The sequence below is a fragment of the Mytilus californianus genome, unplaced genomic scaffold, assembly GCF_021869535.1.
Source record: "Mytilus californianus isolate M0D057914Y unplaced genomic scaffold, xbMytCali1.0.p SCAF_4, whole genome shotgun sequence".
In the NCBI taxonomy this organism is placed as follows: Eukaryota; Metazoa; Mollusca; class Bivalvia; order Mytilida; family Mytilidae; genus Mytilus; species Mytilus californianus.
In genome coordinates this window covers 40,029,137-40,039,734 of record NW_026262690.1, presented here as the reverse complement: position 1 = coordinate 40,039,734, position 10,598 = coordinate 40,029,137, and the positions used below count along the sequence as shown (strand labels likewise).

General features: G+C 32.3%; 1 long non-coding RNA gene across 1 annotated transcript; it reads left to right on the top strand.

Moving 5' to 3' along the window:
• The first annotated feature begins 6,288 nt into the window (after positions 1-6,288).
• LOC127738021 (uncharacterized) lies at positions 6,289-9,678 on the top strand. Its single transcript, XR_007999917.1, has 3 exons — positions 6,289-6,785; positions 7,773-7,948; positions 9,629-9,678. It is a non-coding gene; the product is annotated as an uncharacterized LOC127738021 (long non-coding RNA).
• The last annotated feature ends 920 nt before the right edge of the window (positions 9,679-10,598 follow it).

Genomic DNA, 10,598 nt, shown 5'->3' with positions numbered 1-10,598 from the left:
ATTGAACATGTTAACCCCGATTTGCTCTTAATGCTTTAGTTTTTGAGATATAAGCCAAAAACTGCATTTGACCCCTATGTTCTATTTTTAGCCATGGCGGCCATTTTTGTTGATGGATCAAAACTTTGGATACAAGTTTGAAGGTATTTGGCCCAGTAGTTTCAGAGAAGAAGATTCTTGAAATAGTTTACAAGGACGACGACGACGACAGACGACGGACGCCAAGTGATGGCTTAAGCTCACATGGGGCCCTTTGGGCCCGGTGAGCTAATAAGAAGATGTGGTATGAGTGCCAATGAGACAACTATCCATCCAAGTCACAATGTGTAAAAAGTAAACAATTATAGGTCAAAGTACGGCCTTCAACACGGAGCCCTGGCTAATAAAATTGAGAATGGAAATGGGGAATGTGTCAAAGAGACAACAACCCGTCCATAGAGCAGACAACAGCTGAAGGCCACCAATGGGTCTTAAATGCAGCGAGAAACTCCCGCACCCGGAGGCGTCCTTCAGCTGGCCCCTACCCTAAACAAATAAGTATACTAGTTCAGTGATAATGGACGTCATACTAAACTCTACACAGGAAACTAAAATTAATAAACTGCTTCGCTGAGCGCAGCTGGATACGCCCGCAGAAGTCCAACCCTGAACAGTTGGGGCAAAAATGGACACAATATTCAAGCTTGATACAGGTCTGAATTTGGATTGTAATTAAATATTTGACATATTATAGGTTTCTGAATAAATGTAGTCAAAGAACTTGAAATTGGTTATATGAATTGAATTTATATTCAATTAAAGATTTCTTGCTGTTGTGCAATACACTATGCTGTTGCGCAATACTTAGTAAATCTGTTGTCAGACTATAAACAAATAAAATTTATAAAATTCTAAAGGGAGTTTACATCACTAGATATAAACAATTAACCAAAGTTTCATAAGAATTGCTTAAAGCATTTTTGAGTTATTGTCTGAAAGCTGGAAAATCCCCCCTTTTTTAATGAATAAAACCCCATAACTCGGAAATTTAAAATCTAAAATTTATAAAATTCTAAAGGGAGCTTACATCAATAGATATCAACAATTCATCAAAGTTTCATGAGAATTGCTGAAAGCATTTTTGAGTTATTGTCCGAAAACTTGAAAATCCCTCTTTTTTTTATGAATAAAACCCTGTAACTTGGAAACGTAAAATCTAAAATTTATAAAAATCAAAAGGGAGCTCATACCAATAGATATAAACAATTAACCAAAATTTCTTGCAAGTTGGTGAAAGCATTCTTGAGTTATAGTCCGAAAACTGGAAAATCCCCCTTTTTTTAATGAATAAAACCCCATAACTCGGAAACGTAAAATCTAAAATTTATAAAAAAACGAAAGGGAGCTCACGTCAATAGATATAAACAATTCACCAAAGTTTTATGCAAATTGGTTAAAGCGTTTTTAAGTTAATGTCCGACATGTTGACGACGGACGGACGGACGGACGGACAGACGGACAACGGTATACCATAATACATCCCGTAAACGGGCGTATAAAAATGATACAAGACTAACAAATGCTTATTTATGTAATTTCAATGAAAAGAAAGTATATAAAAGATATGCAGTGGCAGATCCAGAGGGGGGCGTAGAGGGCGTACGCCGCCCCTTTGCTTGAACTTTTTTTGTTTTATTTTTTGTAAAATTATTAATCAGACTAGACTTAGTGAACTTTGCCATTTCCCGGCAGTGTATTTAATTTTTACGCTCGTATGTACTGTAATATATTATTGATTATGTTGAAGTCATGTGATTCGCTACGGTGGAGTTGATCAGTACGTCGAAAAAACGACACTCAGTCATGCACTTTGAAATTCAAATTACAGTAACACATTGCTTAAGCGGAAGATGACATGCATGACGCCTTCAAAGCGACAAAGGATTGAGCAAGAACGTATTGGCTTCTATTTCACAATTCCACTTAACAGAAAGTAATACTCTATTAGGGTCTCACTAATTAGCGACAAGAAGCGTCAAGAAGCGACAAGAAGCGTCGAGAAGCGACAAGAAGAATATATTTAGCGACAAGAAGACTACTTAGCGACAAGAAAACATTTTTTATTAAAATTATTTATTCCAAATAAATGTTAAAAGAACATGCAAAAGAAAACAATTTTAGTGACAAGAAAGTTAATATTCCATCAATAAATAGATCGAAAAAGTCATTTTTATAGTAATAAAGCACCACAAAATTTTTAAAACATAGATCTAATTGCTACATTTATTTGTGATATTTTATTATTTATTATGTATTACGTTTACCCTGTCGTATTATGATATTTTTATTAATTTTACTTTTGTTTTAGAACAATAATATATTTATCTTATAATTTGTTTTTAAAACTCTCTTTGTACAATATATAATAAACTTGCAAAATGCATTATTTGTGCATCATTGTCCAGAAAATACACACAAATTGTGAAATACAAAGAACTGAAATCAAACAAGAGGAAAACATAATCAAAATGTGAATATTTTTCCATCATTTTATTTTGAGTATTGCCTCATTTAACGATATTTATCACGTTTATGCATAGTTTAATGTTGATTGAAGAAAAGGAATTTATTGCTTTAGAACCACAACCTGATGATTCTAATTTGTTCATCCTTAAACGTTATTATTTAGAATTAGTTGGTTTGATTTCATAATACGATAGTTATAGGGTAAATGTAATACATAATAAATAATAAAATATCACAAATATATGTAGCAATTAGATCTATGTTTCAAAATTTTGTGATGCTTTATTACTATAAAAATGACTTTTTCGATCTATTTATTGATGGAATATTAACTTTCTTGTCGCTAAAATTGTTTATTTTGCATATTCTTTTAACATTTATTTGGAATAAATAATTTTAATAAAAAAATGTTTTCTTGTCGCTAAATAGTCTTCTTGTCGCTAAATATATTCTTCTTGTCGCTAAAATTCTTCTTGTCGCTAATTAGTGAGACTGCTCTATTACACTCTCATGAAAAAAAAAGTTCCAAAGCAATATTATTCACCTACGAAAATATGTGTAACCCCACACGCCCCAGCCAATTAATAACATTGCTGAATAATGATCCCCAGTCAGTAAGCTCTAGATAGATTTAAAGTCTAAGGTACCATTTGATTTGAAAGGGCAGTCTGAGATATTTTAGAGAAAAAATTTTGACCCTGGTATTTGCCTTAAACAAAAATTCTGACCGTATCTGTATTGAAAACAATTATCGTGTCCCCTTTTTTGAAATAAAAAGAAAAAAAAATCCAATAAAATTATTCAGCATTAAATGAACATGGTGAATAAAAAACGGGCGTAATTTTTTTTGGGGTTTGCATGTAAATCCCATACATTTGGAATAAATAATTTTAATAAAAAAATGTTTTCTTGTCGCTAAATAGTCTTCTTGTCGCTAAATATATTCTTCTTGTCGCTAAAATTCTTCTTGTCGCTAATTAGTGAGACTGCTCTATTACACTCTCATGAAAAAAAAAGTTCCAAAGCAATATTATTCACCTACGAAAATATGTGTAACCCCACACGCCCCAGCCAATTAATAACATTGCTGAATAATGATCCCCAGTCAGTAAGCTCTAGATAGATTTAAAGTCTAAGGTACCATTTGATTTGAAAGGGCAGTCTTAGATATTTTAAAGAAAAAATTTTGACCCTGGTATTTGCCTTAAACAAAAATTCTGGCCGTATCTGTATTGAAAACAATTATCGTGTCCCCTTTTTTGAAATAAAAAAAAAAAAATCCAATAAAATTATTCAGCATTAAATGAACATGGTGAATAAAAAACGGGCGTAATTTTTTTTGGGGTTTGCATGTAAATCCCATACCTGACCGGAATGTTGTTTCCCCGAACTGATATACTGAATACTTTTTTCAAGGCCCAACTGCAATCTGCCTGCTGGGTGTGGCCTTTATGTCTCCATTTGTCGACCGTCATTAACAACTTCGTTGTCATTTGATTTTCAGACTCATTCGTAGCCTTTGGTTGATTTGGAACCCCTCACTTCCCTTGTTGGGCGAAACATTTCAACCAAACATTTGGATAAAAATTGCTTGTTTGTCTTTGTGCTTGTCGGTCGTATTATAAACTTCATTGAATAGCCGTATATCATGTTTACAACAAGAAATCTGTGAGGTTATGCTTATTAACCATACAACAAACGAGAATTTTCCATGTCCATTTTTTACTGACAAATCCCACATCAAATATATTAGTACATAGCTTTGGATCCATTCAATTATTTTATAATAGACAATTAATGGGGAGAATGCGGCATCAAAAATGTCCAACCCTAGCTTACACTTTAACTATAAAATATACATGCCCCACGTCAGGAATCATTAAAAATGTGCATTTTACACTTATTTTATGTTTTTTCGCCCAAAAAAGGTAAAAAAAAATTTCACCTCGCTCCGCTCGGTAAACTTTACATACTACGCCCCCCCCCCCTTTCCAAAATCCTGGATCCGCCCCTGATATGAAAGACATATATATAAATTCTTTTTTCTGCAATTCACCTAATTACTATATATATATAAAAATATTAATTTTCGCGAACCATTTAGGTCACGGAAATTCCTTTTTTTGCCATCAGTAAGGAGAGTTGTACAATTAATGTGAATACACAGAACCCCGATCCAATTCATCTTTTGCTAAAAATATTTATCATTTTCTGTTTTATATCTCCTAACACCATTCCATTTTTCTCTAATTTCGATTAAAATATGCCAAAACCTGCAGTAAAAATAGATGTATGCCCCAAATAAACATTCCCCGATTGGTTGAACTACTATTGCGTCAATGTAAAGCAACGCAAGCCTCGATGTAAAGCACACGCTTCCCAAGAGTAAGGAGAGTTGTACAAATAATGTGAATTCACAGACCCCCGATCCAATATATCTTTTGCTAAAAGTGTTCATCATTTTCTGTTTTGTATCTACCAACAACATTCCATTTTTCTATAATCCCGATTTAAACATGTCGAAACCTGCAGTAAAAATAGATGTATGCCCCAAGTAAACATTCCCCGATTGGTTGAAAAGCTGTGGCCTTGATCTAAAGCAACGCAAGCACACGCAAAAATTTCCGTTGATATGTTGAACTTCGACCCCGGGATTCAGCCGATTCACATAGAGATTTTCTTGCGCTCAAATGTAATTCTAAGTGAAGTATACTGGTAAAGTAAAATTATATTCTTTTACAGAAATATTTACACATTTTATCATTAATGTATTGTCATGCTTCTGCATATTTACGCTGAGCTTTAGTAAAATATAATTCTATACAAATTTTTGTTACGTCAAGCATTAAGAGTAAGAATATATTTCGCGCCAACACAAAAAAATAATCTGTGTCACCAAATAAGTTTGTCAGCATCTTTCTCAAATTTTCCAACAGAAAATAGCGTTAATTATAGACAAATTTTGGTGAGTATTACTTATTAATGTTAAGGTTCTCCAGAGGTGGTTCTCTTCACCTTCTTGGTGGTCAATTTAATCCCATTTATCAATTATCCCCGATGGCGATGACACCCAGTCAATTTGTGTCATGAGTGAAAATCTTATCTATTTGATGAAATAACTTCTTCATTAACTGTACATGCAATATTTTTGAAGTTTTTGATAACCGTGCACATTCCCATTGCATGTCCGCAAGATAAATGGGTTATGCATTTGTGAATTGTGCAAGTACAGTAATATTGTGTAATAAGCTGATAAGAATAATGGCGGAGGATAAAAATTTGTGACGGTCAGTGCGTGATCACGTGACATTATTATTTGTAAACAAACGGGCTCCCCATGTAACACGTGTCGGAACTATCCATACAAGGTGCAATCAATCTTATATTTCACTATTTGATGATATTTCTGTGTCTGTTTGTAGGTTTTGCAGATCAGATGTCATAGTGTAGTTTCATAGACAAAAAAGTACCATGAAAAGGCATGATTGTTCATGTTCAGTAGTTGTGAATTTTTTTATAGAATTAGAACTTCAATGCGATTATCGTAACGTAATGATTTCCTTGCGACGGCAAAAATATCGGATTTTACCCAAGTTCAATTGCTTTGAAAAAGGTGAAAAATATATTGTATGAGCAAACAGTTGATATGTAATTAAAGTTCAGACATTTGTCTTTCTAAATATATAAGTTTTATGGGTATTGCAGTGATTTGGTTCGATAAAAAAAATGTTTGAAGTGGAGTTGTTTTGAAAAAAATGGCCGCCGGAAAAACTGTGTGTCAAAGGTACTACTGATTTTGAAATTCATTCCGCAAGCTATTACTCGTCAGATTTTCTTCATTGATGGCTTAAAATTTTGGAAATATATTCAAGTTTTATGATCCGGTTGTCAGTCATACTTAACGGTCGATTTTCAGTATAGATATGAAAAATCTTTGAAATAGATGTGAAAAAAAAATCGTTTACGACTTTGTAAACACCACTGACACTCGGATTCATAAATTCCAGAACTCTCTCCTTCCACACGTATCCATGGTTTCACATGGAAAACAATAGCGGCTTGCGGAATTGATTGTATATTTGTATGAGCAGGGCGTGGTTTTCACGCAAAAAATCTGCGAAAAGAGTTATCTGTTCTTGACTTCCGGAAATGACGTATCCGCCATTGTGTCTAACATGAAACATGTAACAAAATGACTTTTACCGACTATTTTTTGGACGGACTGCTTACTGAGAGGACAGACAACATTGGAAATAGGCCACGGAGGCCAATCACGTAAGGTAAGTACCTTTATTATATCTTATATTAGCAAATTTGCCATATTTCAGGGAGGGGAATTCCTTGTTTCATAAAAGTCAACAAAAATAACTTTAAATTATTTCCAGGATGTATTTTTTTGTTTAAATATATTAAACTTATAAATTGGAAGGGACTTTCTACCAGCAATTTTTTTTAAACGCTCCCCATGGCCTTTTTATTAAGCTATGAATATGTAATGAGGTAAATTCTCCTAACGTTGGAATGTGATCCATTCGGAATTTCTCGGGTTTTATTCATTGATAATACTCGGATTTTTCGGTGCTTTACATTGCAGTTGATTATAGTTGGTATAATTTGAACACATTACATTTGTTTTTTTTCATTTTGAGACAGGAATATGTTGTTTAAACCATAGATTAGTATATTACCAACTATATATTTATTCTAAACTTATGGATTAGGCATAATGAACTAAAATTTTCTTTTTCAAAAATGCTTTCTGTCAAAAATGTATACATATGACAGTTTGGAAGAATATTTGCACACATTTATACATGTACATTAAAAATTTATATTTATGATTTTTCAACAGTAGCATGAGTATGTTATTTTAACTAATTGGTCATAATAAACAATATTGTAGATGTTTTCTTAAATATGCACACTGTTTATAAAGAATTCTAGTTGATATTTGCATCCTTCATTTATATTTATATTCAAACTTTTGATTTTATTCCTTGACTTTTGAATTTAATAATTGTCACTTTTACTTTATTATGTAATTTAATATTGATGCCTATTAACTGACAGTTAAGTTATTAACAGAATTGCAGATGCTGTGTTTACTTATAACACATGTACCTTATGACTATCTACAAATATGATCAGGATTAAAAATCTGTTTTCCTCTGAACAATTTTTGTATTAAAATAATAAAAATTCAGATTATTTGAAATTTGATAGAATTTGTTAGTCTATTATACAATAAAGTTTTGTTGTGTTTATAGGAATGATACTGTCTGTCCATCCATCTGCCTGAAAGGATCTTCTCCCAGTTAGACAGTCTCATCAGAGTCATGTGGAGAGTCACTATACCAACGCCCTGGAGGGAAATACCAATATTGGACTCAAAACCCATACAGTGAATTGGTTAGAAAGTTTGGATGAAGCACATCCTGAACATGTATGTGTATGTGTATGATTTGAATTTAATATTATATAATTCTACAGCTCAGCTAAATAAATTTCTTCTGCACAATGTTTTAAATTTAAAAAAAAAAAAAATTTATACAATGCTTAAAGATAGTGCTATAATACCACCAGTCAAACCATTTAATAGAAGTAAAATAAAGGGTTCTCTTTAGGGAATCACAGTTAAAAAGCATCTTAATATGTTCCTGATGAAGGTAAATCCAGAAAAGCACTTTGGACGCACAAAATTTATAACATGTTGTTTTCATTTTTTTCCAAACTACAAAAAATAAGAAATTTTTTGAAGAAGCATAGAGAACAGATTCAGAAATATAATATGATACGGAAAAAAAAGAATTAAATACAATGTAAAAATGAGCAACGATATCTCCACAAACAAAGTTATTACTGGGACACACATGTATATGAGTTGACCTTAATAAATTTCTTCATTCTGTTTAAGATTTAGAACTTACTTTTAACAGTCTAGATTTATTTTGATTAACTTAAGGTTTTCCACTAGGACAGGGCACACTCTAGGGAACAACGACATGGAGAGGCGCCCCTGGATCCAGCTTTTATTGTAGTTAGACGAGTAGACCACAGATTTTGTCGAGAGGCTGATGGGAAGGAGTTTTAGTACACAGGGCATGATGCAGATACAGGGTTGTCATATATTGCATACGACTTTGAGAAGGGGGGTGATGTCAATGACAGCAACAGTAATGTTTTCAAGAAGCCTACTATATATAGAGGAATACCAGAATGGAGATGTGTGGATTTTATTATAGACAAACTATTTTTCAGCAAGATTAATGATTGTTTTCTTGTCTTTCAGCACTAATTCTTTTAGTTTTCTTTTAGTTTCTTAACCTATTTTTCTTCTTTTGTAAAAATGTATCCAGGGTACTAATTATCATATTGTAATGATTTATTTGTAGAATGGTTGCAGCAAATTGATTTGACCTTTATTAGGGCCCCGCCGAATGGTGGACGCCCTATAGTGATCAGTCCGTCCGTCTGTCCGTCCGTCCTTAACAAATTGTGTCCGCTCTATATCTAGAGAACTGTTATGATTTCAAAGTTTATACTTGACATGTATATTAACCAACACCAGAGGGTGTGTCATAATGTATGTACATCTCTCTAGGTCAAAGATCAAGGTCAAAACTTTGGTTTTAGTTGACAACCCCATGTCCTATGGTAACGATCGTGTCCGCTCTATATCTTGAGAACCATTATGATTTCAAAGTTTATACTTGATATGTGTATAAAAAACAACACCAGAGGGTGTGTCATAATTTATGTACAACTTCTTAGGTCAAAGGTCAAGGTCAAAAACTTTGGTTTCAGTTGACAACCCCATGTCCAATGATAAAGATACAAATTTTTTACCACACATTATTCACAGCGTGGCCCACAGAGATGGCTCCCATCTCAATGATATCTAGTTGAGTTGTATTTGTTTATTTTGACATGGAGCATCTCTGATGACGGTAAATCCAGAAAAACCACTTTGTCAGCAGCCAATCTCAAAAATAAAAAGTCTTTTTTTTTCAGATTGCATGTAAACCAGATTTTATATGAATTGTAAGAAACTGCAGGTACTCTCAAGTTAATTGAACAAATACAAAATATTTAATTTGTATAATGTACATATTGTCTATTGTAGATATGGTAAATTCTGGTGAAGAAACAGCTCAGACCTGAAAATATATACTTTAGAACATTCAATAAACTTAGTCAAATGATGAATAGTTAATGTATCATTATTATAATGAATACCAAAACAGTTCAGATAGTCACTATTGCAAATCCCAATGGATTATTAGACTTAAAGACTGCTTTGATCTTGGTCTTTATATATAATAACTTCTCGACATATCCATTTTTTATAGGAATAACAGGTTTTTCGCAAAATATTTACCAATTTTTTTGAATAATGAGAATATTTTAGTGTAAATAATACATTTTCCAAGAGAAAACATCATTATAGCAATGTCTGACTAAACAATGACTTAACTCTTAGAGTTTAAATGGATTCTTTTTATTTTCTCGGTCAAAATTTGGGATTTTTCAAAATTACAGTTTTTTTTCATGCAGGTATAGGGCTAATCAAATTCCATCTAGAATAAATATCAATCAGCCAAATACAATGAAATTAGGTTCATCTGAAAGCTAAGATTGTAAGCTTTAATATGATACCAAACATGTGTAATAATCTTTTATTTTCCGTTAAATTTTTGCATAACTGCGCAAATATTTGAAAAAATCCGCGATTTTCAAAATTGTCAAAACATTTCTTATTTTTGACCATTTTTTAAATTTGTATTGCATTAAATTCTATTAATATATGACAAAAAGGTGCTTTTACATGTAAAGTCACAGTAACAGTCACTAACTTCTGTGAAAAATTACTGTCAAATTAAGAAATTAAGTTTTTGTGTAAATTTTAGTGTCTTTTTGGCGAAAAATAGCTCAAAAATTTACGTCAAAATGCTGATTTTCTAATTCAATTTTTTTTTATTAGCTTACAGAGCTTATTTTATTTGTGAAACAACTTAATACCAATACAAAACAAGTAGTAGAAAAAATTAGGGATTTTTTTCCAGCATTGTCTGACCAAAAATATATTTTTTTCC